General features: G+C 34.1%; 1 long non-coding RNA gene across 5 annotated transcripts in view; it reads left to right on the top strand.

Moving 5' to 3' along the window:
• LOC110743078 overlaps window positions 1-22194 on the top strand; it is a 33590-nt gene extending 11396 nt beyond the window's left edge. The window contains exons 2-5 of one of the 5 annotated variants that reach the window (XR_004184298.1): window positions 15027-15088; window positions 16468-16558; window positions 18902-19060; window positions 19915-22194. This is a non-coding gene — a long non-coding RNA (uncharacterized LOC110743078). Of the gene's footprint in view, window positions 1-11451; window positions 12165-14598; window positions 18715-18901; window positions 19061-19914 lie in introns of those variants that run through there. The other 4 variants (XR_002521580.2, XR_004184297.1, XR_002521579.2 and 1 more) reach the window with 4 other exon arrangements.
• Window positions 22195-23104: the final 910 nt, after the last annotated feature.

Genomic DNA, 23104 nt, shown 5'->3' with positions numbered 1-23104 from the left:
AGAGGTCCTTCATATCCCTTGTAAGTTGGGTTCCTAGGTATTTTGTTCTCTTTGTAGTAATTGTGAATGGGAGTTCACTCATGATTTGGCTCTCTGTTCGTCTGTTATTGGTGTATAGGAATGCTTGTGATTTTTGCACATTGATTTTATATCCTGAGACTTTGCTGAAGTTGCTTATCAGCTAAGAAGATTTTGGCCTGAGATGATGGGGTTTTCTAAATATATAATCATGTCATCTGCAAACAGAGACAATTCGACCTCCTCTTTTCCTAATTGAATACCCTTTATTTCTTTCTCTTGCCTGATTGCTCTGGCCAGAACTTCCAACACTATGTTGAATAGAAGTGGTGAGAGAAGGCATCCTTGTTTTGTTCCGGTTTCCAAAGGGAATGCTTCCAGTTTTTGCCCATTCAGTGTGATATTGGCTGTACCTCTTATTATTTTGAGAGACATTCTATCAATACCGAGTTTATTGTTAGTCTTTAGCATGAAGCTGCTGTTGTAATTTGTCAAAGGCCTTTTCTGCCTTGATACAGAACATTTCTATTACGCCACAGTGTCCCTCAAGTTGTCCTTTTATAGCCACTCCTACTTTAGACCCACCCATCCCTTCATTCTAAACCTCTGGCAACCACTAATCTGTCTCTGTAATTTTTAATATCATGTATATTATATAAATGGAATTGTATAATATGCAACCCTTTAGGATTGGCTTTTTAAAAACCTCAGCATAATTCTCTGGCTATTCATCAAAGGTGTTGTTTGTTTCTATAGTTTGTTGTTTTTTGCAGAGCGGTACTCCATGGAATGGACGTAATAGAGTTTGTTTAATCATTCAAACATTTGAGTTATTTTCAATTTTTGGCTATTAGGGATAAAGCAACTACAAACGTTTGTGTACAGCTTTTTTGTTTGAACTTAAATTTTCATTTCCACAGAGTAGTTACCCAGGAGTGCAATTGGGTTGTACAGTAGTTTTTGTTGTTGTTGTTGTTTTCTTGTTTCCTAAAACAACAAAAAAATTGTTTTTAAAGATACTGCCAAATGTTTAATTTCCATGAGTATTTTTTTAATGGTCTGTTTTGTTTGCATCCTTGCCAGCATTTGGCGTTGTCATTTTTTTAATTTAAGCATTCTGATAGGTATATAGTGATATTTCATTGTATTTTTTTATTTGCATTTCACTAATAACTAATGAAAGTAAATTCTGTATATCTTCCTCCATGAAAAGTCTGTTTATATCTTTTGCTCATTTTATAATTTGATTTTTTTAACTGTTGAGTTTGAGTTTTTTTATATGTTTTGGAAACTAGCCTTTTATTGGATATATGACGTGTAAATCTTTTAGGCCAGTCTATAGCTTCCATTTTTATCCTTTTTACATGACTTTTCACAGACAAACATATTTGAAACTTTGGTAAAGTTCAATTTATCAATATTTTTATTTTATGGGTCATGTTGTTGGTGTCAAGTCTAAGAAATATTTGCCTACCCCTAGATGATTTTAGATTTTCTTTCTCTTTTTTTGTTTTTTTTTTTCTAAAAGTTTCAGTTTGAAGTCTCAGCTAGAGACTTTTTTTTGTGCCACCTATGAATATCCAATTGCTCTAGCCCCTCCTGTTGAAAAGACTATTCCATTAAATTACTTGTGCACCTTTGTCAAGAAGTAGTTGGGTATATTTGTGTGGCTCTAATTTTATATTCTCTAATCTGTTCCACATAGATCTATGTGTTTGAACCTCCACTTGAATGCAGTAGTTATAACATAATTCTCAAAGGCAGATAGTTTGATTCTTCCCACTTCATTCCTGTTTTTTGAAATTATTTTATCTATTAAGGTTCGTTTGATTTTCCATATACATTTTGGAATAATCTTGTATGTATCCACAAAAAAATTTGCTGGGATTTTGATAGTAATTGTGTTAAACCTGTATATCAATTTGAGGACAATTGGTATCTTATTATGTTGAGTTTTCTGATACATGAACACACTCTAGATCTTTGTCATAGATTTCTTTCATCAAAATTTTGTAGCTTTCAGCATATAAATGTGCATATATTTTATTCAATTTGTCACTGTGTTTAATATTTTGAGTAATTGTAAATGGCACTGTATTTTTAGTTTGCTGTCCACAGGTTGATTGCTGCTATACACAAATGTAGTTGGTTTTTGTACATTTATTTTATATTCTGTGACTTTAACTCATTTATTAGTTCTGGGGGTATTTTCATAGATACCTTGATATTTTATATTTAGACAATTATGTCATCTACAAATAGGGATAATTTTATTTTTCCTTCTTCAATCTGTTTACCTTTTTTTTTTTTTCCTGTCTTATTGTACTGGCTACAACTTCTGGCAATATGTTGAATAAGAATAATGAGAATGGGTATCCTTGAGTTATTCCCAACCGTAGGGAGAAATAATTCAGTTTTTCAACATTAAATATGATATTAATTTAGATTTGTTGTAGATGATTCTTGTTGAAGAATTTCCCTTTTACTCCTATTTTCTGAGAGTTTTTAAAAAAATATGAATTGTGGTTGTTTTATTTTTTTTTTTCTGCATGGATTCATATAATCATGAGATTTTTGTTACCCTGTTAGTATGGTGGACTACATTAATTGATTTTTGAACACTGAACCAGCCTGGAATCCTTAGAATAAAGTGCACTTGGTCATAATGTATGGTTTTTAAGAGTGTATTACTGAATTCCATTTGGTAATATTCTGCTAAAAATTTTATATTTACATTTACGAACACTATTGTTCCATAGTCTCACCCTCCCTCCCTCCCTCCTTCCCTTCCTTTTTCCTTCCCTCTCTTCCTCCCTTCCTTCCCTCCCTGTTCCTTCTCTGTCTCTGTTTTTTCTCCCTCTCTTATCTCTCTTCTTTTTTCCCTTTCTTCTGTGTTTGCCTAATTTTGATATTAGGATAATACTTGCTTGCTAATAAATTTGGAAATGTTCCCTCTTCTTCTGTTTTCTGGAACAGATTATGTAGAATTAGTGTTAATTCTTTAGATGTTTGGTAGACTTTTCCAGTGACATCATTTTTAACTGTAGATTTCTTTCTGGAGAGTTGTTAAATTATGAATTTAATTTTCCTAATAGTTGCCAGGCTATCAAATTATTTTGTTCACATTGGGGGAGGTGTAGTAGTTTGTGCTTTTTGAGAAATTGGTACATTTCCTCTAAATTGTCAAATTTATGTGTATAGACTTGTCTAATATGCTCTCTTATTTCCCTTTTGATATCTGCGAAACTGTTTCATTCCTGGATATTGGCAATTTTTAGGTTCTCTCTTCTCTTTGTCTTGCTAGATGTTTGTTAATTTTATTAATCCTTTTAAAGATCCAGGCCTTCATTTCACTGTCTTTCTCTATTGCTGTTATTTTTTCAATTTCTTTGTTTTCTGCTTTTATCTTTGTTTTCTTCACTCTACTTGCTTTGGGTTTTTCTCTTCTTTTTCTAGGTTCTTAAGATGGGTGCTTAGATTAGCGATTTGAGACTTTTTCTTTGCTTTCAAATAAACATTTAGTGCTGTAGATTTCACTGTCAGCATTTCTTTGATTGTATCTCACTCATTTTGCTATGTTGTATTTTTATTTTTATTCAGCTCAGTGTATTTTTTTGATTTTTCAGTTAGCCTTTCCGTTTTACGTATGGGTTATTTAGAAGCATTGTTGTTTAACAACCAAGTTCTTAGAGGTATTTTCTGTTTTTGTGTTGTTGTTGATTTTTAGTTTGATTCTCCTGTGATCAGAGACTATATTCCATATGAATTTAATTGCTTTAACTACATTTAGATTTATTTTATGGCCCAGAATATAGGCTATTATAGTACCTAATTACTGGGAAAACAATGTGTATTCTGCTACTTTGGGTGGACTGTTCTATGGCTATTGATTAGATCCTATTGTTTGGTGGTGTTAAGGTCTATGTCCTTGCTGATATTCTACCTAAACTGCTGTTATCAATTATTCAGAAACGGATGTTAAAGTCTCCAAGTAAAATTGTGAATTTTTTTGTTTCTCATTTGACTTTTATCTGTTTTTGCTTCAAATTTATTACAGCTCTGTTTTTTGGAGCATATATATTGGAATAACTTTGTTTTCATGGTGAATTGACCCTTTATCATTATGTAATGCCCCACTCTGTGTCTGATAATATTTTTTCCTTTGAATCTTATTTTATTCTGATGTTTATATAGCCACTTATCTATTTTTCTCATTTAAATTTTTATTTTGACGTAATTTCAAATTACAAGAATAATTTAAAAAGTATGTATACCCTTACTCAGATTTTTCACTTGTTTTCGTTTTGCTTCATTGCATTATCATTTATTCATTCATTCTACATATATATGTATTTTTTTTCTGAATCATTTGTGGATAAGTTGAGACACATTCCTTTCATCTTAAGTACTTTAATATGTATTTTCTGGAAATAACTACATTCTTTTAGAAAGTCACAGGAAATTATCAAATTTAGGATAGTCAACACTGGTACAATATAGCCCATACTTAAATTTTATTAGTTGTGCTAGGTTTTTTAGTCTTGTCACTATAAATACTATGCGTCATATAATTCTTTGTTATGGAGAAGCCACTACTGTTTTACTTATTTTAATTATTTTTTAGAGCATGACCATAACTTACTGTTACTTTAAACTCCTGGGCTCAAGTGATTCTCTCACCTCAATCTCCTAAGTAGCTAGGGCTATGGGTAGGTACCACCATGCCTAGCTAATTTTTTTTCCTATATTTTTGTAGAGACAGGATCTCGCTATTTGCCCAGGCTGGTCATGAACTCCTGGCCTCAAGTGATCCTCCTGTTTTGGCCTCCCAAAGTCCAAAGTGCTAGGATTATAGGTGTGAACCACCCCAGCCAACTGCTGTTTTTTTTTTTTTTGATTAATGTTTGCATGATATATATTTTTCTATTATTTTACTTTCAACCTACCTATATCATTTTACTTTAAGTATACATTTTATATACAGTACACAGTTGGGTCATATTTTTAAATTCACTCTTTTAGTCGATATATTCAGATTGTTTACATTTAATATAGCTGTCAATATGTTGGAACTGAGATCTGTCATTCTATTTTTTGTTTTCTGTTTGTTTTGTCTGTTTTTCTTTTCTTTGGTTTTATTTTTCTGCCGTCCTGTGATTTGCTTGAACATTTGTTAGAATACCATTTTGATTTATCTATACTGTTTCAGTTTATTTCTTTGCTCTAGGTATTACACTAAATGTACATAACTTATCACAGTCTACTTGGGTAGACATTTCACCATTTCCACTGAAGTTTAGAAACATTACCTTCTTTAACCCTTCTTTACCTTATCCCATTTACAATGTAAGTGCTTTAAATATTTTACCTATATAATTTAAAGTCACAATAGACAGTTATATGTTTAACCATTAAATCTATTGTACAAAACTTAAATGGAGAAATAAAATGTATTATATTTTTACTCTTTTGAATGTTCTTATTTCCTTTCTAATGTTCCAAGATTTTATCATTTTCTTCCTGTTTAGAGAACTTCTATTAGGGTGTTTTTTTTTTTTCTTCATCTGAGTATGATTTAATTTACCTTCATTCCTGACTGATTTTCTTTCAGATAATAAAATTTTAGTTTACAATTCTTTTCTTTCAGCATTTAGAAAATATTCACTTCCTCTGGCCTTTGTGATGTCTAATTAGAAATCTACTGCCATTTAAATAGCTTTTCACCTAAAATTAAAGTGTCATTTTTCTCTTGCTGCTTTCAAGATTATTTTCTTTGTCTTCAGTTTTGAGAAGTTTGACTAAGATGTGTCTTGGTATGGATTTTTGGGGGGATTATTTTGTTGGAGGGTTGCTCAATCTGTAGATTTATGACTTCTGTCAAATTTTGGAGGTTTACAGCCATTATTCCTTCAAGTACTTCTCCACCTATCTTCTTGCCCTCTTTTGTACTCCATATGACATAAATGTTAAATCTTTTGTTATAATCCCATAGGTGCCAGGGGCCTTATTCCTTTTGTTCCTTTTTTAAAAAGTCTGTTTTCTCTCTGTTGTTCAGATTGAATAATTTTCATTGTTCTGTCTTTAAGATCACTAATTATTTTCTCTTCCCACTCCATTCCGCTGTTAAGCAGAATCTATTCATTTTTTTAAAAAAATTATGTTGTATTTTTCAGTTCCATAATTTCCATCTAATTCTTTATAACTTCTTTTTGTTTATATAAGACTTTCTTTTTCCCCATTTGTTTCATTTATATGAGTAATTGCTTGTTAAAGCATTTTTACAATGGTTGCTTAAAACCTTTGTCCAATAATTTTTATGCCTCTGTCAAATTGGTTTTGGCATCTACTGGTTGTCTTTTTCATTCAAAATAAGATCTTCTTGGTTCTTGGAATGAGAAGTGGCTTTCATTTGAAACAAGGTCCTTATATGATAAGACTTTTGTTTGAAACAAGGACATTGTATAATAAAACTCTGGCTCTTATTTCAATTGACTGTTTTAGCTTCCTTCCACTGACAGTATTCTGGCAAGGTAAAGGTGGAAGGTGTGACCTCATTACAGCCATTTAGGAATGGGAAGTCCAGTTTTCCCTCTTGGCCCCCTTTGACTCCAGGCTCAGGTGAGGGTCTTGACTGCCCACTAGGCCTCCACTGTTACCTCTGGGCTGAGCAGGATAGGATTGTCTCTTATTACTCACCATGTGGTTCTGCTGATACTACAGAGGTTAGCTTTGTTAGTGCTGACTAGTGGTGAAATCTTGATCTTTTACTAGGCCTCTTTTTACGCCACTCCAACAGAGAGGGTGGGTGCCTAATTATTATCAGATGGAGGTGAACTCCAGAATCCCCACTTGGTCTCCCCTGAAACTCTGAGGTGAGGAGCCTCCTGGTGGCTCAGCATGGATGAAAGTCCTGGCTCTCTACTAAGCCTTCCCTGATACTATCACACTGTTGGGGATGGGTTTGGGGTGGTGGATGGAGTGAATTGGTATACCTCATTATACCCTAGACTCTCCACTTGGCCTTTGCTGGCACAAGTGGGAACAAATTTAGGGTTTCTTCTATGGTGTTCAGATACAGTACAGTGGTTAATGAAATAATGTTTTCTTTTATGCCAGGCTGCCCCCTTTCTGGCCCTTTGGCTATGGAGAGCATGATTTTTCTGGGCCTTTATTTTTTATTTTTTTGGTCTGCATTATTTGGCATTTCTAAGTTGCCTGCATCTTCAGCACCACGTCTGGAATATATCAGGTAAATAGAAAACACAGAGATCTTACCACCTTGTCTATTTTTGGATCCTGAAGTCCCTAGCTAGTCTGCCTTTTTTTCTCTCTCATTGAGAGTCGTCTTATGTTTGCCTTATATTGCCTCATACGTAAGGCCAAAGGTTTTCAGTTGTACTTAGCAGGAGGAATGGGGAAAAGTAACTCCACTTTCCCCAGAAGTTTTGTTTTGTTTTTTCTTTTTGAGATGGAGTTTCACTCTTGTTGCCCAGGCTGGAGTGCAATGGCACGATCTCGGCTCACTGCAGTCTCTGCCTCCCGGGTTCAAGCAATCCTCCTGCCTCAGCCTCCTGAGTAGCTGGGATTACAGGCTCGTGCCACCATGCCTGGCTGATTTTTTGAATTTTTAGTAGAGATGGGGTTTCACCATGTTGGCTAGGCTTGTTGTGAATTCCTGACCTCAGGTGATCCACCCGCCTTGACTTCCCAAAGTGCTGGGATTACATGTGTGAGCCACTGCGCCCAGCCTTGATCTTTCAAAAAAAAAAAAAAAAAAAAACATACAGATTTGTTGGAATCTTTTTGTGTGTCTTTTTTAGACCCATTCCCCTCTCTTTCTCTAGTTTTTAATTTTTCTTGATTGATTCATTTTTATATATGTAATTACACCATGGTGATTTGTTTATTTGCTTGAAAATAATTTTGAAATCTATCCAGGTGAACACATAAAGTCTAATTTCATTCAGATTGGTGAATGGCTACTTGGGGTTTGCGTAACAGACTAGGAAACTGTTCAATGCTGGGTTGACACATATATCTCAGAGAAGTGTATTGTGTATGTGCTATCTTCTGTGGTCAGGAAATAGCTTTGTTATTAATGGGTAAAAGTTGCTAGAAGAAAGAGAACCTATACCTGGTAGATCTAGGAGAGGGCCTGGACACTATCCCAGGACTGCATCATCAAACAAGACTATAGCATCAGCACCACTGGGTTATGGCATGGGTGTGTAATGGATGTGTAGAACAGGTAAGACATGTCAGCCCTGGTCTCATGAAGTCTTTTCAGGGTGGGTTGAAAGACCCAGGCTAATGTGCATGCTGAGAGTTAAAGAAAGACATGGGCTTTTCTCTGCAGATTGTCTCATCAATTGACTATGGCAGAGAGGCTGGGCTTAGCCCCCAGACTACACGTCCCATATTGTAATGACTATTTATGGAGCTATTAGCATGTCTTTCTTTAAAAGTAATTAGGTAATACGAGTTAAAGAGATACTTAGCAGGTCTAAATGTTGATTAATGTGACTGACCAGGGTTTCTTGAATTCTTTGATTTTTCTGTGCTTTTTCTTGGTTTGCCAGCAGCCAGTTTAGACTGAACTGGAAGATGGTGAGAGACTCTTGGCCTTCTGGGAAACTCAGTGACATTTAAAGACTACTGGGGTCTAGTTTGTGCATATCTCAACTAATTAAAATCAAATAACAATTGTAGGGACTTGGTCTCTAGAATTTTAATAAGTCTTGAAGCTAACGAACCATTAAAAAAATTCTATATTGAAGCTCTCTTTGCAAATGAGAGTTACAGTTTTCCCATCTGAGGCTTACACCCAGACCCCTTCTAGATCTTAAGCATCATGAGTTTCCATGAGAAACTCTTATTGTGGGGTGGAGGAGATAGCATAATAAAAATCTTATTTTTATAATCTTATTTATATATTTCTACCATCTCCTTATTTCTATATTGTGATGGCTAGGGATTCTCTGCTGTTCTCTTTCATTTTATATTTTTATTTTGCTAAGATTACATTTATGTACCTTTGAGCAAAAATATTATTGGAGCCACATGACTGAGCTAACATTACATTTAGAAGTTATTTTATTAGGCTGCATTTTAATTTTATTCAATTTGTCTTCATTAAACAACTGTTTGCCCCCTCAGGCATTTTAGAGCTAACTTTCTGACTCTATATTGGTTCCCAGGCTGTAAAAGTTAAAGCTTATTTGAATTTTTGCCTAGGACTCTTGAAAATACACACACAACCTGAGAAATTCTAATGTGTCATATGTATAACTGCTTTGGTAACATTTGTTTCACACCCAAGTGTACATGTATCCTTAAGTGTTAATAGTAATATTTGAGTGAAGTATTTTCTCTAAAAGGTATATGCATGTGTGTAATACATATATGTGTTCTTATATGTATATACGTGTATTTATGTAAATATGATATATAAGTTACAGTGCATAAAGTCTGTCTAGGACTACAGAAGCCAGTTATTCTAAGTGCTCCTGTGGTTTCACACATGGTTTCACACTCCATCTTTACCTGCCCCACCCTCACCCCTTTCCTCTTCCCTTTCTGTAGCAATTCATTGGAGGAAGTAGAAAGAACAGGCAGTAGAAACAAAGAAGAGGAGAGGAGATGGAGATGACGTGGGCCATCCTCACAACTCTTCCTTGAATGCTTTCATTTTCCGCCATGCTGGAGTTCTATTTCTCCATGTTTTCTTTCCAGCCTTCCCAGGGAGGTGCTGAGAAACAAATCCAGATGCCTGGATCCTACCACAAATGCTGAATGCATAGGAGATATTCCATCACTTTCCATTTTTGTTATTCCAACTTTAAGGATCGATCTTGTTTTTCAGGGCCCTTTTGTAGATTTAAATCTGCAAGTATTTTATATTTTCTCTTTTTAATGGATATCCTTGTACCTCTATTGTTTGATTGTTTTCTACATCAGATTTCTTCCCCTTTCCAATCTTTTCTCCACCTGAAAGTATTGCAGTTGTATTCAGAATCAGGGACAGATAAGTAGGTGAAAAGGGGGTATTTTTAATCTCTGTAGCAAAATAAAAAAGTTCCCATTTTGTTATCTAAGCCATTTAGAATTATTTCTTCGTTGTCTTCATTAGTGCCATATTCATGATATGTTACTTTGAATTATGAGTTTTGTACTTTTTTTTGAAAAGGCGTGTTGATCAGGATAGACAATTTCATTGACAATCCACAAATATCAAAAGCCTCCTTCTAATGGAATCAGTTTTTTGCCAACTAGAAAATAAAATAGCACTGTCATCATGGATTTTATGCTTTGGTATAACTTGACTTCAACTTGATATATTCTTTGGTAACTCATGATTTTTAAATTTCTAAGTCTTGCTTATTGAGATTTTCATAATGGAGAAAAAAATTCCCAAGAATATAACTGAGAAAAGCAAAGAAGGAAAAGTAACCTTCGTTGAACATCTACTTGGTTTCAGGCACTTGCCAGGGGAAGCAAATGTGCACTCTAAGTATGAGTGGGTACTCAAGAATGTGACAAGCGAACAACTGCTTGATTATTCTTGAATAGTTAAAATACAATCCTCTCAAGAGTGAAGAGTACCTAAATCAAAGTATAGGATCTCTATTAGAACAATATCTTAAACGTTTTGAACTCCATCTTAGACAGTAGTATGGTAATGGTAATGTGGGATAACGTGATAATGGTGAAAAATGTTGTGAATTTTATAGATGAGTAGATTGATTTAATGGAAGAAAGACTCCTCATGGTTTATCCCCATTCTAACTATGTAACCTTGGAATAATCCTGAACAAGTTTGAAGCTTCTGTTGCTCCTCTGTGAAATGGAAGGCAGCAGTATGCAGAATGAAATGATATAGTAATTGCTTTCTTACCTGCATTACACAGATTATAGCCATAAGTAATTTTTGGTATATTCTTTAAATTTACTATTATTGCCACCAAATAATGTGGCTTATTCTAAGTAGAATAGAGGGAATTTGGCTTTCTGATAATTTACTGTAAATTACTGTTTCTAATATGGCTTATATATGGAACAAAAGCCATCACTGCAAATAGAAAAACAGCAATATAAAAACCTGTTATTTCTCCTTTCATGTGTGGGGGAACATTCTTTAATACGTTATAGGAAAAGGAGCTAAGCATGTTTCTGAAGGTGGGTTCAGGTCCTGACTCTCTGGCATAGATATAGCATTTATCCTCTCAATTTTAAAGCAATGGCATTAATACCTGTCCTGCCTAATTCATGGTGACATCAAGATCAAATTTATTTATATGCAATATTTTTCTTTTTAACTAACGGTAGACAGCATCACTTTGACATATAAGAATATATGAGTAGCTTTAGTATGTGAAATAATTTTCCTGATTGTTCATTATTTCTTTTTCTTTAGATTGGCATTTATCATCATATAGTAGTGAGCTTCTGAAAATTTCCTGTATCCTTTGGAATATCCCACTGCCTTATTTCTTCCAAATCTATATCCCCTTTTTATAAACAAGCAAAATATGCATGAAAATATGAGAGTATTTACAATTTTTTTTCCCTGAATGATATTTTGACGCATAGTACTAGGAAAGTAAGACTGAATTTGTTGAGGCTAACAACATTTTTTTTTTCTTCACAGATGTTAATGAACTTTCAAAAAATGTCAGTTTTCTAAGATAAAAATTGATAGTTTAACGTTTTTCTTATTCCAATCCTTGTATTTGAACATTTCAGCATTTGTTAAGCTGAAGTGTCTGTCAGTAAATAATATTCACTCCTGCTTCTTGCTCTCTCTTTTTAATGTTGTGAAAAATTTGACTCTGATGGAAAAATACTGATTAACTATTCCAAAACTATTTTGATCATATTCCAAGACCCAAGTGGTGCATGAATAAGTTCTTTAAGTTTTATATTTTAAAAATAATTGGATCTTTCTAATCCTAGGTGTCCATATCCCATGTGTTAGCTGGCACAGAACTAAGTAAATAACCCTTTTTTGTATTTGCATTTTAATTTCCCTTTAACGGTTTGCAATCTATGTTTTCATACAGAGAATATGCCTGCATTATAAATAGATGTCACTTGAGCTGTCATTTCAAAGATCTATGATAGAAATCTGAAAGTCTAGAGACAATGTTGTAAGTGGAAATTTAGTTAAAGAGTTTTTAAAATATTTTTTAACTGTGTTGCTTGAGATGGAAATGTATATAGCTCCCTATTTGCTAATCACAACTTGTGGCATGCTGCTTATTAATAGGAATTACATTTATGCATCAATTTGATTTAAAATTTACAAGATATTTTTAAACAAAATTATACACAAAGCAAAAAACTGTGTATTTAACACACTTCCCTTTGTGTACACACATAACCAATACATACATAAGAGTTCATAAACATTCTAACAATACAGATAGAGGTCTCCTAAACACATGTCAATTTTCTAACAAATGTTAAACATGCTTTATGAAATTCAAAAGATGTATTAGGTAAATGAAATAAGACTACGGGATGTTTACTTATAATAAATGCTCTAATTAATAGGGACCATATTGAAGTATTTCTCTATGAATTGTACTTTAAAAACTCTATTATATTTTTCCTCTTTCTTGCTGAAATACATTTTGCAGTGGGAAATATTTTAAACTAAAGACTTCCCATCTGGCCCTGCCAAGGTGAATTTTTCCCTCACAGCCTTGACTTGCAGTCGAAGTTGATGTGAGAGTTTGTCATGGTTGTTTTGACAGTCTGGTCATCCTAATCCAGGGATTCAGTCCCTGTGGTTTGTCAATTATCCTGCTAACCCTACAGCGAGAGCAACACTCAAGGCACTGAACTGTCAGCCAATAACCAAGAAATAATGTCAGGAGCCAGAGAGGCAGGAATGAGAGGGAGATGCTTTCGATAACAGAAGTCAATGTATCACTCAGCATTTATTTTATTTATGTGGGCCCATAACAAATTAATTATTGGAAATCACATGACATAATGTCATACATTGCTTTGGAGATTCTTTTGTGTCTAAATTTAAAAAGCAAAGATTCAACTGCCTATGTGAGTTTTGCTAACCTGAGGTTCTGAAATACAACTCTATGCTAAAAATGGCTAGGTCACCTGAACTTAATTTGATAGTGATTTTTTTTTTTTCATTTGTTTCATGTTTACTGTAGATCTTTAGGAAAAAAATAAAGAATGCACCTGGGTGGGGACTGTTGGTGTGCTGCTCATGGAATAATTTTTAAAGTTACTAGGAGTCCCAGTTAGAGGGAAACTGACACAAATCTGGGGAGGGAATTGTGTCTTGTGAATGATAAAAAATGCTTTCAAAATCAAGAATTTCAAAGAAAAACTGCTTTTGAACAATCTATGATTTTAACAGCGTTTAATGAATGAAATAAAAGGGACTTTTAAGTGACAATGGTATTCATTTTAAAATGAGAAAATGATAAATCTTTAAATCTGTAACTACTGTTGAATGCGGCTCAGTGGAACTCTCAAGCGACATCAGCTAAAATCCATATAGGATTGTATTTTGCTTTAGTTCATAATCTCTCTGTGTTTCAGTGTGTACCAATTCAAGTATCTGCTATATACATAAACTAAATGGAAGTCTATAATTAACAAATCAACCCTGGGATCTTCAAATAAGTACGTGTTGGTTATAGTCCAATGAGACTATTTACTTGCATGTGTTTACTCAGGAAAATGATGAATAAACCAAAATCCTTGCTCTGTAAAGTCTAAAAAGTTTGAAATTTAAACATATTTTATGAAATTCCAATAAATACACTGGCTCTTGAAATTTAATGAATAAAGAACATAGTTTTCCTGGTTTGAGATATTATAAAGTAACTTGTAAAGTAATACGTATTTATTTTGGTCAATAATCCAAAATATATTTAAAAAAAGGAAAATCTAAATATAACACAGTCATATATAATTAAGTTTAGAATGTGGTATATTTTCCTTGGATATATATTATATATATAATATATTTATTTTACTATATAATATGTAAATATATATATTTACATTCTGATGTATTTTCACATTTTCTCTCTCATTTTCTTTGTATATAGAAGAGAGATCATTCTGTATCCAACTTTTTAAATTGAAGTATATTCTTATAGCTAATTACTTGCAATTATAATTTTAATGACATCATAACATTTTAATATATGGATATATATAATTTGCTTACATAATACTATAATGTTGGATTTTGTATTAGGTTAATTTTGAAAAGGCATAAGATGTGAAAAATAGTTCCTGTTTCTGATTTATTTTTTATTTATTTTTAATTTTTATTTTAGATGGATTCTTTCAAGTAAAATTGGTCAAAATGTCAATTATTTTGATCATCTAAAAAGATTTCAAATCCTTTTTAAGGTTAATTATTAGCATAAGAAATTACCTTAGCTGCGAAATATATTACTGCTTTTTTTTTTAGGCTGTTACCTGTATGGCAGGTATGTAATTATTAGTCAATAGGTATTCCACAAAACAAAAACATGTCCTACCTGAAGACTAATCCTAGAGTGAGATGTGTTGGGGTTTCTTTCTTTTTTTTTTTTTTTTTTTTTGCCAGTGCTAGTAGCCTAATCAAAACTAATGTGGTGGGTGACAGGTCCCATTTTTCTGGGCTCCGATCTCACTTTTACTTCATGCTAACTGTTAGTTCCTAGATAGACTACTTACATGCTTTAATTCCTCTTTCTGTAAAATGAAGGTGATATTATTGCCCACATCTTTGGGTTGTGGGGAGTGCTCAGTTGAATAACGTGCACAATCTGTAAATACAGTGCCTAGCCCATTACAGAGCCCCCAGTGAATATCTGCTGTTGCTATTATTTGATTATAGCCATTAGTAAATAAAATTGTATTGAGATTTTACAAGCTTTGCATTTCTTCTGAGGAAGTAAACGATAGCAATTGTTTTCATTATGTACATAAACAAGTTTTTAGATGTATCAATAAAAAGATTTTTTTTTTTTTTAAAGCACAGTTAAATATAGCAGTAATTATTCTTGCCTGTTGGGAACAATATAAAGGTAAAGTACCAGTAAGTATCTCTATTTGGGTTGTGTTATGTGTGTTATCAGCATAAATGTTAGGGTACCATGTTGGTATTACGTAATGTAGCCCAAAGCTTCTCAAACTTTCATGTGCATATGCATCATCTGGGGATCTTATTAAAAGGCAGATTCTGATTTGCCAAGTCTGAGGTGGGACTTGAAATTCCATGTTTCTAGCAGATCCGAGGTGATACTGATGATGCAATGGCTATGCTTTTGAGTAGCAGTAATTTAGGATGTAAAATGAAGCTGTTGGAGTTTAATAATGAGAAGGGTTTTTTTGTTGTTGTTGGTTTACTGTTTAGCACCTTGCTTTGGGCATTTAGAGTATTTGCATATTATAAATTAGAATCCTTTCAGTGTTCTGCAAAAGTGGGCAATCAATAAGTTTATTTAAAACTAATATCCTCAAACGTTTGGCAGTGGGGAGAATAGTATTTAAAAAGAAAAAACAACAAACAAACCTATCCACTCATCTTTGTCTGTCTCTGCAAATATGACATGAATATTTTGTGCCAGGTTGTGGGATTTTTCACCTCTGGCTGCTTCTCAATGCCACAGCCACCGCAGAACAGAACAGCCTATGCTTTTCCTTTCATCTGGCCTCCATCAAGGCACAGAAGTAGGCATCAAGACCCATCAATATTGTTTAATGATCACTGTGATAGGGACAACCCTCATATTTCTTGCTCTGATTGTGCTTTTTGCCAATGATCCTTATTTGCTTATCACAATCTGGGTATGCAGCAGTGCCTGGAGGTATATAAAGTACTGGGCAAATTTGCTAAATTTTCCTAGAGTATCATTTTACTCAAAGATTTGGAAAAATTCTATTAATATAAATATGGATCATTTATAGCATAAAATTCGTGTGCATTTAAAAAATAACATGCGAGCTTTGGAATAGCCAACCCTGGCTATGTTCTTAAACCCCAGGGATACTGTTTCACATTATTCTGTGATTAGTGCTAATTTCAGGGGGAAAGTATGTAATCTGTTAGAAGTGAAAAGACAAGAGAAGAAATTCAGGGAGGCATAATGACAAGAAAATAAGCCAAAATACTGAGTTTCTGATCCTTGTTTTGCCACTCATATCCTTTATAACGCTTCACCTCTCTGGGTGTCATCCATTTTCTTATTTGCATAATGAAAGAGTTAGACTGATTTTGGGGTCCCTGCAAGCTTCTGGCATTCTATGATTTTTATGATTGAATCACTGTTTTCCACTGAGAATTTTATCCTAATTCATAGGCGGCCAGTTGACTATTTTGTATGGTAGAGTCTTCCCCAGCCCTGGCTTCTATGGTAGTCCCCATCTGTGACCAGAGCTGTCAATCATTCTGTGATTATTTCCACTGTTTTGCAGAGTCAAAGGCCTACCCTAGAGATGGAATTTCATTTGAAATACAGTTGAGCACACATAGTGCTGAAAAATGTGTTACCCCAAATGCAATGGGGTAAGTCTCCAAAAGAATTTACCCCCTAAATTTAGAGTATCAATGAGGCTGTGTAAACCACCAGAACCGCGACTTGACAATTTGTCAGTCAACTTCAGCAAAACTATAGAGGAACAGCACAATGAATTAATGAATAGCAACAAATCCCCATGACAACATGTTAGTTCATTAAAATTTTATCAGCATTCTTCCTAAGGAAAGTGTGCCTTCTGTTCTATGTTGAGTTTCTTCAACATTGTTTTACAGCCAATTCACAGCATTCTGGTGCTTCAAAATTAGTTCCTGTGGAGAGTGAGATACACATAGACTCTATATTGTGTCACACATGGGTCTCCTGGGTGTCACGATGAAATATTGCCTGCATTTTTTGTGTATCTTATGGCTTAAACATTAACAAGCATTTCCCTACTGCCTTTTTATGAAGAGCAGGTTAATTAGCCGAAAATCCATCTCTGTGTTAATTTTTTAGCGAACGCATTAAATTACATTTTGTAAATATCTTTTTAATATTTGACAAAAACAGGCATCAAATGGGAAAACAACCGAAAAATATTTTTGCTTGCTGTCACAGTGGCATTCTCCCTCTGGCTTGGGAAAACAAAAAGTCATATACAAGCCTTGACATTTTCCTTGGATTCTTTTTTTTCTCTTCGAATGTTTTGTAGTATGTAACCCAGATGTTAGTGGTCTGGGTGTTCTCAAATCTTCCAGTATTATAAGAAAACACTTTCCTTTTAAAATTTAGAAAAGTAGTTTCATAATCCCATCCTATGAACAATAAGAAAATCGGCACGGTTCCCAAAATTTTCAAGGGGTTTTAGAGACTTATATTCATCTATTCAATATCTGTTTCTATTGAATTTCTGATCTCACATGTCTCTCCTTTTATAAAATGACCTAAATGGACTTATATATGGAAGTCAGTCCTCCTAGTTTATTGACTTAATATATATACTGTGGTTGGAGATTAGAGTAATTTAGCAATCTCTTTATTTACCACCACAAATGAAAGATTATGATCTTCCCTGAGATCACGTATTTAGATGATTCATCTAAATACACACTTAAGTATCATGAGATCTTTTATTTTTCACGGAAGTTGAATGAATGATTTTCAACATATCATATAGGCCATTCAATATGTTTACAATGGACACTTCTTATGAGTTAGTTAATTGGTGTTAATTATATTGTGAAATTTAGCAAACTATATCAAGTACAATAGTATATTTCCCTTGACCTGAACATTTTATTTATAGGATATTACAAAATAATCAGACATTTGTACGATAATTAATGCACAAGAATATTCATGACAATATTGTTCACAATAGCTAGAAAAAATGAATTCAATCTAAATATCTAATAAAAAGAATGATTAATATAATTTGTTACAAAGTGACTTGGTGTTTTTTTTGTATGCTTATTTGTATTTTCTAATTTTTTATGAGGGCCAGGTGATATTTACTAGTTCCTTCAAAAAGGAAAAAAAAACTTCAAATAAAAAACGTTAGATAAATCATGTGCAGAAATTACTTTTGTAAGGTTAAGTACATATATAAAAATCAAATTATTTGCATTATTTATAGCAGGATTTCTCAATAGGTTAACTATGTATATTTTGGTTCAAATATTTCCTTGTGGAAGCTATCCTGTGTATTGTGGGATATTTTATAGTGTCCCTGGCCTCTACTCACACGATGCCAGTAACATCCCTACACTGTGACAACCAAATGTCTGTAAATATTGGCATATGACCCCTGGTGGACAAAACTGATCCCCAGTTAAGAACTGATTTATAGGTTTTGTACAGATTATGAGGACTGAAAATAATTGGGCATTTACCCTTCTTGGTATCTGTTGTATCCTTTATCTGTGTGTGCTGATTTGATCTTGATCTTTTTTCAGTTTCACATACCTCATCTAAGGTTTCCCAAGATTTAAACAGATACTTTCTACGATTTCAGCTGGAGTCTGAAGATACTTGTTTCTGTTCAAGTCCCACTTTAAATTATGTCTTAGGACGCCTTAGGAGACTCAAAGTGGAATCTTCTGAGCATTCCTAAATATCTGCTTAGAAATATCATGTGATAAAGAAGGACCTTCTCAATACACTGATATTCTTCACTTAAATGGATGGCCACAAGAAAAATAAAGTAAATATCTTAAAAAAAAAGAACTGATTAATAGGTATTGCTTGATTGATAGATTTCACGTATCATGATTCTTAATTCATACATGGAACATTTATTTGCTCTTACATGTTTTTGCTTCTTGTAATAGTTCCCTTTTTCATGCCTTTATCTTGAAGAATAAGTTGTGTTTTCTTTGCTGCATACAAAGCCCCAGCTCGGAAACTGGATCGGAGTATTTGACAAAGGGTGAATGGTTTAGAAGACTGGATCTTAAAGGGCTATCTGTTAACATCGCCGCCATGGCTAGTTGCTAAAATCAAAGCTATCAAGGGAAGACTTGTGCCTCTAAACCCACAAGCTCTACACTGTAAGTTTACCTTAAAACAATAAAAGACTATTTAGGCAGATTATTCCAAAAGTTCTGCATTTAAAAAATGTCTAGTGCAAATATAGATGTATTCTTATTTTCAATAGTTAGGCTGACTCTGGAAAATGTGTGATTCTTAGGATCAGAAGATGTGCCTTTGAGTTCTGAGTCTGCCCCTTATCTGTTAACATGACTCTGGACAAGTCTTTTAACATCTTAAAACTGAAGTTTTGTCATTTGAAAATAAGAATAATATTAACAGCCCTACTTAATTACATGATTAAAATAATAATGAGTGAATTTATAGTTTGAAAGTGCTGTGTAGACTGCCAAGGACCCCACACCCAGGGGAATTCATTTCTCATGGAGGTTATCAGTGGCTGAAGTTGCCATGGCAACTTTCTGGCTTGTGATGGTCTAAAAGCAAGGCCTAGTATACACATGCCATCTATTTACACCTACCAAGTAAACAGGGGGAATTAGAGAACTTAACCTGAATTTTTTTACTTGCATTTTCTGAATGTTTCTGTTCCCTATATTTCAGTACTCATAGTGAAAATAAAATAAATCTTAGATATTGGTGGATATGAAATTTAAAGCTAAAAAAGAAAAAGGAAAGAAAGCAACATACAGGTGAATTCTTCAAAAAAATAAAAACTTAGGAAACACATATGTAAGGGTATTTCAAGAATTTCCAGTGTGAGACTTCCTCTGATAATTGTTTTCTCTGCTTTTTTCAACCCTGTTAGAATGAATCAACCAATGGGGCTTGTGCCATATTCCCTAGGAGCCTCTGCTACACTGTAATATAACTAAACATTAGAATATCTTTTTTGTGATTACCTGTCTCACAGCTTCTCTCCGAACCATCCTCTGTGGATTTCTGAAAATTATTGCAAGCTAGCATCTGAACCAGAAATGGAAGATATGCCAACTCTCTTGCCTGGTAACACTAGCTGTTCAAGATGGTAGATTGACAAGCTACGAAATCAATAATAAAATGGATCAAAAGACATATACATTCAGCCATCTTATTTGACTTTCATTTGTTCTTCCTTTCTTTTCAGTTCTTTCAAATTAAAATATCAGGTTGGGTTTCCCAGATATGATGTCAAAGAGAAGATGAAAATAAATGTTGAAGGAAAATGTAGTGTGAGTGTGTGTGTGTGTGTAACAATCCATAAAAAAAAAGAAAGCACCTAGTTATTCCTTAGGAATAGCACACGTCTGAAAAATTATTGCTTAATGTATTCTTAAAGGAACAGCTTAAAAAGAGTTAACAGCAATAAACTTAAACACATAAAGACGTATAAGAAAGGTTTATCTAGGGAAATCATTGAATCAGTTTTGGACAGGTATGATAATGGCAGAATATGCACATGCATATGTATTGATCCAGCACACAGATGGAATCAGCAATGTCAAGTTCAGGAAAGAGATACATTGGAAAAATAGATATATATTTGATCACTATACTAACATTGGAAGTTATAAGAATGGATGAGATGACCAAGATTAAGAAGCAAGCGTACAAAGTTATAAAATGATCTGCAATTATCATGATTTTTCTGCTTTTATTGCTTCCTTCTACACTAGAGCTTAAGCTCTGTGAAAGCAGACTATCCAACATTCTTATTTACCATTGCGTTCTGGCACCTACCATGATGCCTGGGGCATGGTGTCACTGGATGAACAGGCAGCAGCAGATGTTATTCATAAATTAGTGTATAAATTAACTTGTATGTTGTTGTTGTTGTTGGTTTTAATTGGAGTGATCTCATTAACAAGAAAATTTAAAGATAATTTTCCCTCTTCCCTCAGATAGGTCTTTATATTGCTTATTTGTGGATTTACAAATGGTATGGAAGTCAGCATGAATAAATTTAAACATATCTCTCTGTTTTAGGCTGTATGGGCATAGACTGTCATGGAGGCACACTTGCCACTTTGTATGAAGGGTCTGTGGTCCCACAAGTGATTACATAAGTGGAACTGATTTAGAAGAACAAGATTCAGTGCTTTGTTGCTTCTTCATGGGAATAGTCCAAACTCAACAGGGGTCTCACTAGACTAGGAAAGAACTGTGAAGGGAGATCGCTTTTTTCCATCTTTGGTGAGGCTTAGGTGACCATTCATTAGGGAAAGAACAGCCATTGCTAGAGTTTATTTTGCTTTATAGGACAAATGATCAATATGTGAGGGGGACGAGTACTGCAGGTGTATCTCAAATCCTAATACACCAAATTGTTTTTTATATTGAGATAATGCCTCCTCCCATCACCTTTAGCCTTAAAACCACCCCTGGATGATAGAAATGGGTGTTATGGAAGAAGGCTTACATCTTTGCTTTAAATTGGCATGTATTTGTGCACTACATGCTCCAGATAAGAGGAGTGAAACTCATACATATATACACACACACACGCACACTGTTTTATCGCTAAGACTGTAGACACTACATAGCTACTGGGTAATAGTTAAATAAAATGTATACCTGTCAATCGAGTTGGAACTTATCTTCCATACAGTCTTTGATTACAAAGAAAATTTTTGCTAAGGACCCCTCCCTAACTTTTGAAACTTGTTGACTTTCCAAAATCACTTTCTCCTTATAGAAGAAAGAAGAGAAACATGGTGAGTATGGAAGAAGCAAATTTGATGATGATAGAGCCCCTTTTCACTAAAATTACAACTTGGTTATGACTTAGCTTTAGAATGACATTCCAAAATGCATCTTGACTTTTAAAGACAGGACCTTTCTTGACTTCAATGTAATTAGTAATTCTGCTGAAATATCTCTCCCCGACTTTATTTCTTCATTTACATATTGCCTCCAACTTCTGATAGGGATCTTATGAGGTGGCAATTGTCCTTCTATATTTTATTCTATGCTCCTATGATTTTTAAAACAGATTCTACTTTGGTATTATTAATTTCTTAGGTGTGCTTTTCTTCTTTTCCTTGTCCTTTTGATATTTTCTGCAATCCTAATTCTGATGTCTCTTGACTCACATGTTGTATTCTTCAGGAATCCTTTGGTTTAAAGAGATGGAAATTTTGAACTGGAATAAACAAAGAAGGGAGTGTGGTAGGCTGAATAATGCCCCTCCTAAAATTTTCTATGCCGTCATCCCCAGAACCTATGAATATGTTACCTTATGTAGTAGAAGGGACTTGGCAAATACAGTTAAGGACTTTGAAATGAGGAGATTAGACTCCTCATCTAATCACAATGACTTTTTTCTTTTTTTACAAGTTTTTGTATGGACATTTATCACTTATTATACTTTAAGTTCTAGGGTACATGTGCACAATGTGCAGGTTTGTTACATATTATATATGTCCCATGTTGGTCTGCTGCACCCATTAACTTGTCATTTACATTAGGTATATCTCCTAATGCTATCCCTCCTCCCTCCCCCACCCCACAACAGGGCCCGGTGTGTGATGTTCCCCTTCCTGTGTCCCAGTGTTCTTATTGTTCAATTTCCACCTATGAGTGAGAACATGCAGTGTTTGGTTTTCTGTCCTTGCGATAGTTTGCTGAGAATGATGGTTTCCAGCTGCATCCATGTCCCTACAAAGGACATGAATTCATCCTTTTTTTATGGCTGCATAGTATTCCACGGTGTATATCTGCCACATTTTCTTAATCCAGTCTGTCACTGATGGACATTTGGGTTGGTTCCAAGTCTTTGCTATTGTGAATAGTGACACAATAAATATACGTGTGCATGTGTCTTTATAGCAGCATGATTTATAACCCTTTGGGTATATACCCAGTAATGGGATGGCTGGGTCAAATGGTATTTTTAGTGGTAGATCCTTGAGAAATCGCCACTGTCTTCCACAATGGTTGAACTAGTTTACAATCCCACCAACAGTGTAAAAGTGTTCCTATTTCACCACATCCTCTCCAGCATCTGTTATTTCCTGACTTTCTGATGACTGTCATTCTAACTGGTGTGAGATGGTATCTCACACAATGATTCTTAAAAGTATCACAGTGATTCTTAAAAGAGGCAGGAAGGAGGATCAGTGTCA

Source organism: Papio anubis, chromosome 6, assembly GCF_008728515.1.
Source record: "Papio anubis isolate 15944 chromosome 6, Panubis1.0, whole genome shotgun sequence".
Classification (NCBI taxonomy): domain Eukaryota; kingdom Metazoa; phylum Chordata; class Mammalia; order Primates; family Cercopithecidae; genus Papio; species Papio anubis.
Note: the sequence above shows the minus strand (reverse complement) of the source record. Positions and strands in the feature narration are given on the sequence as shown.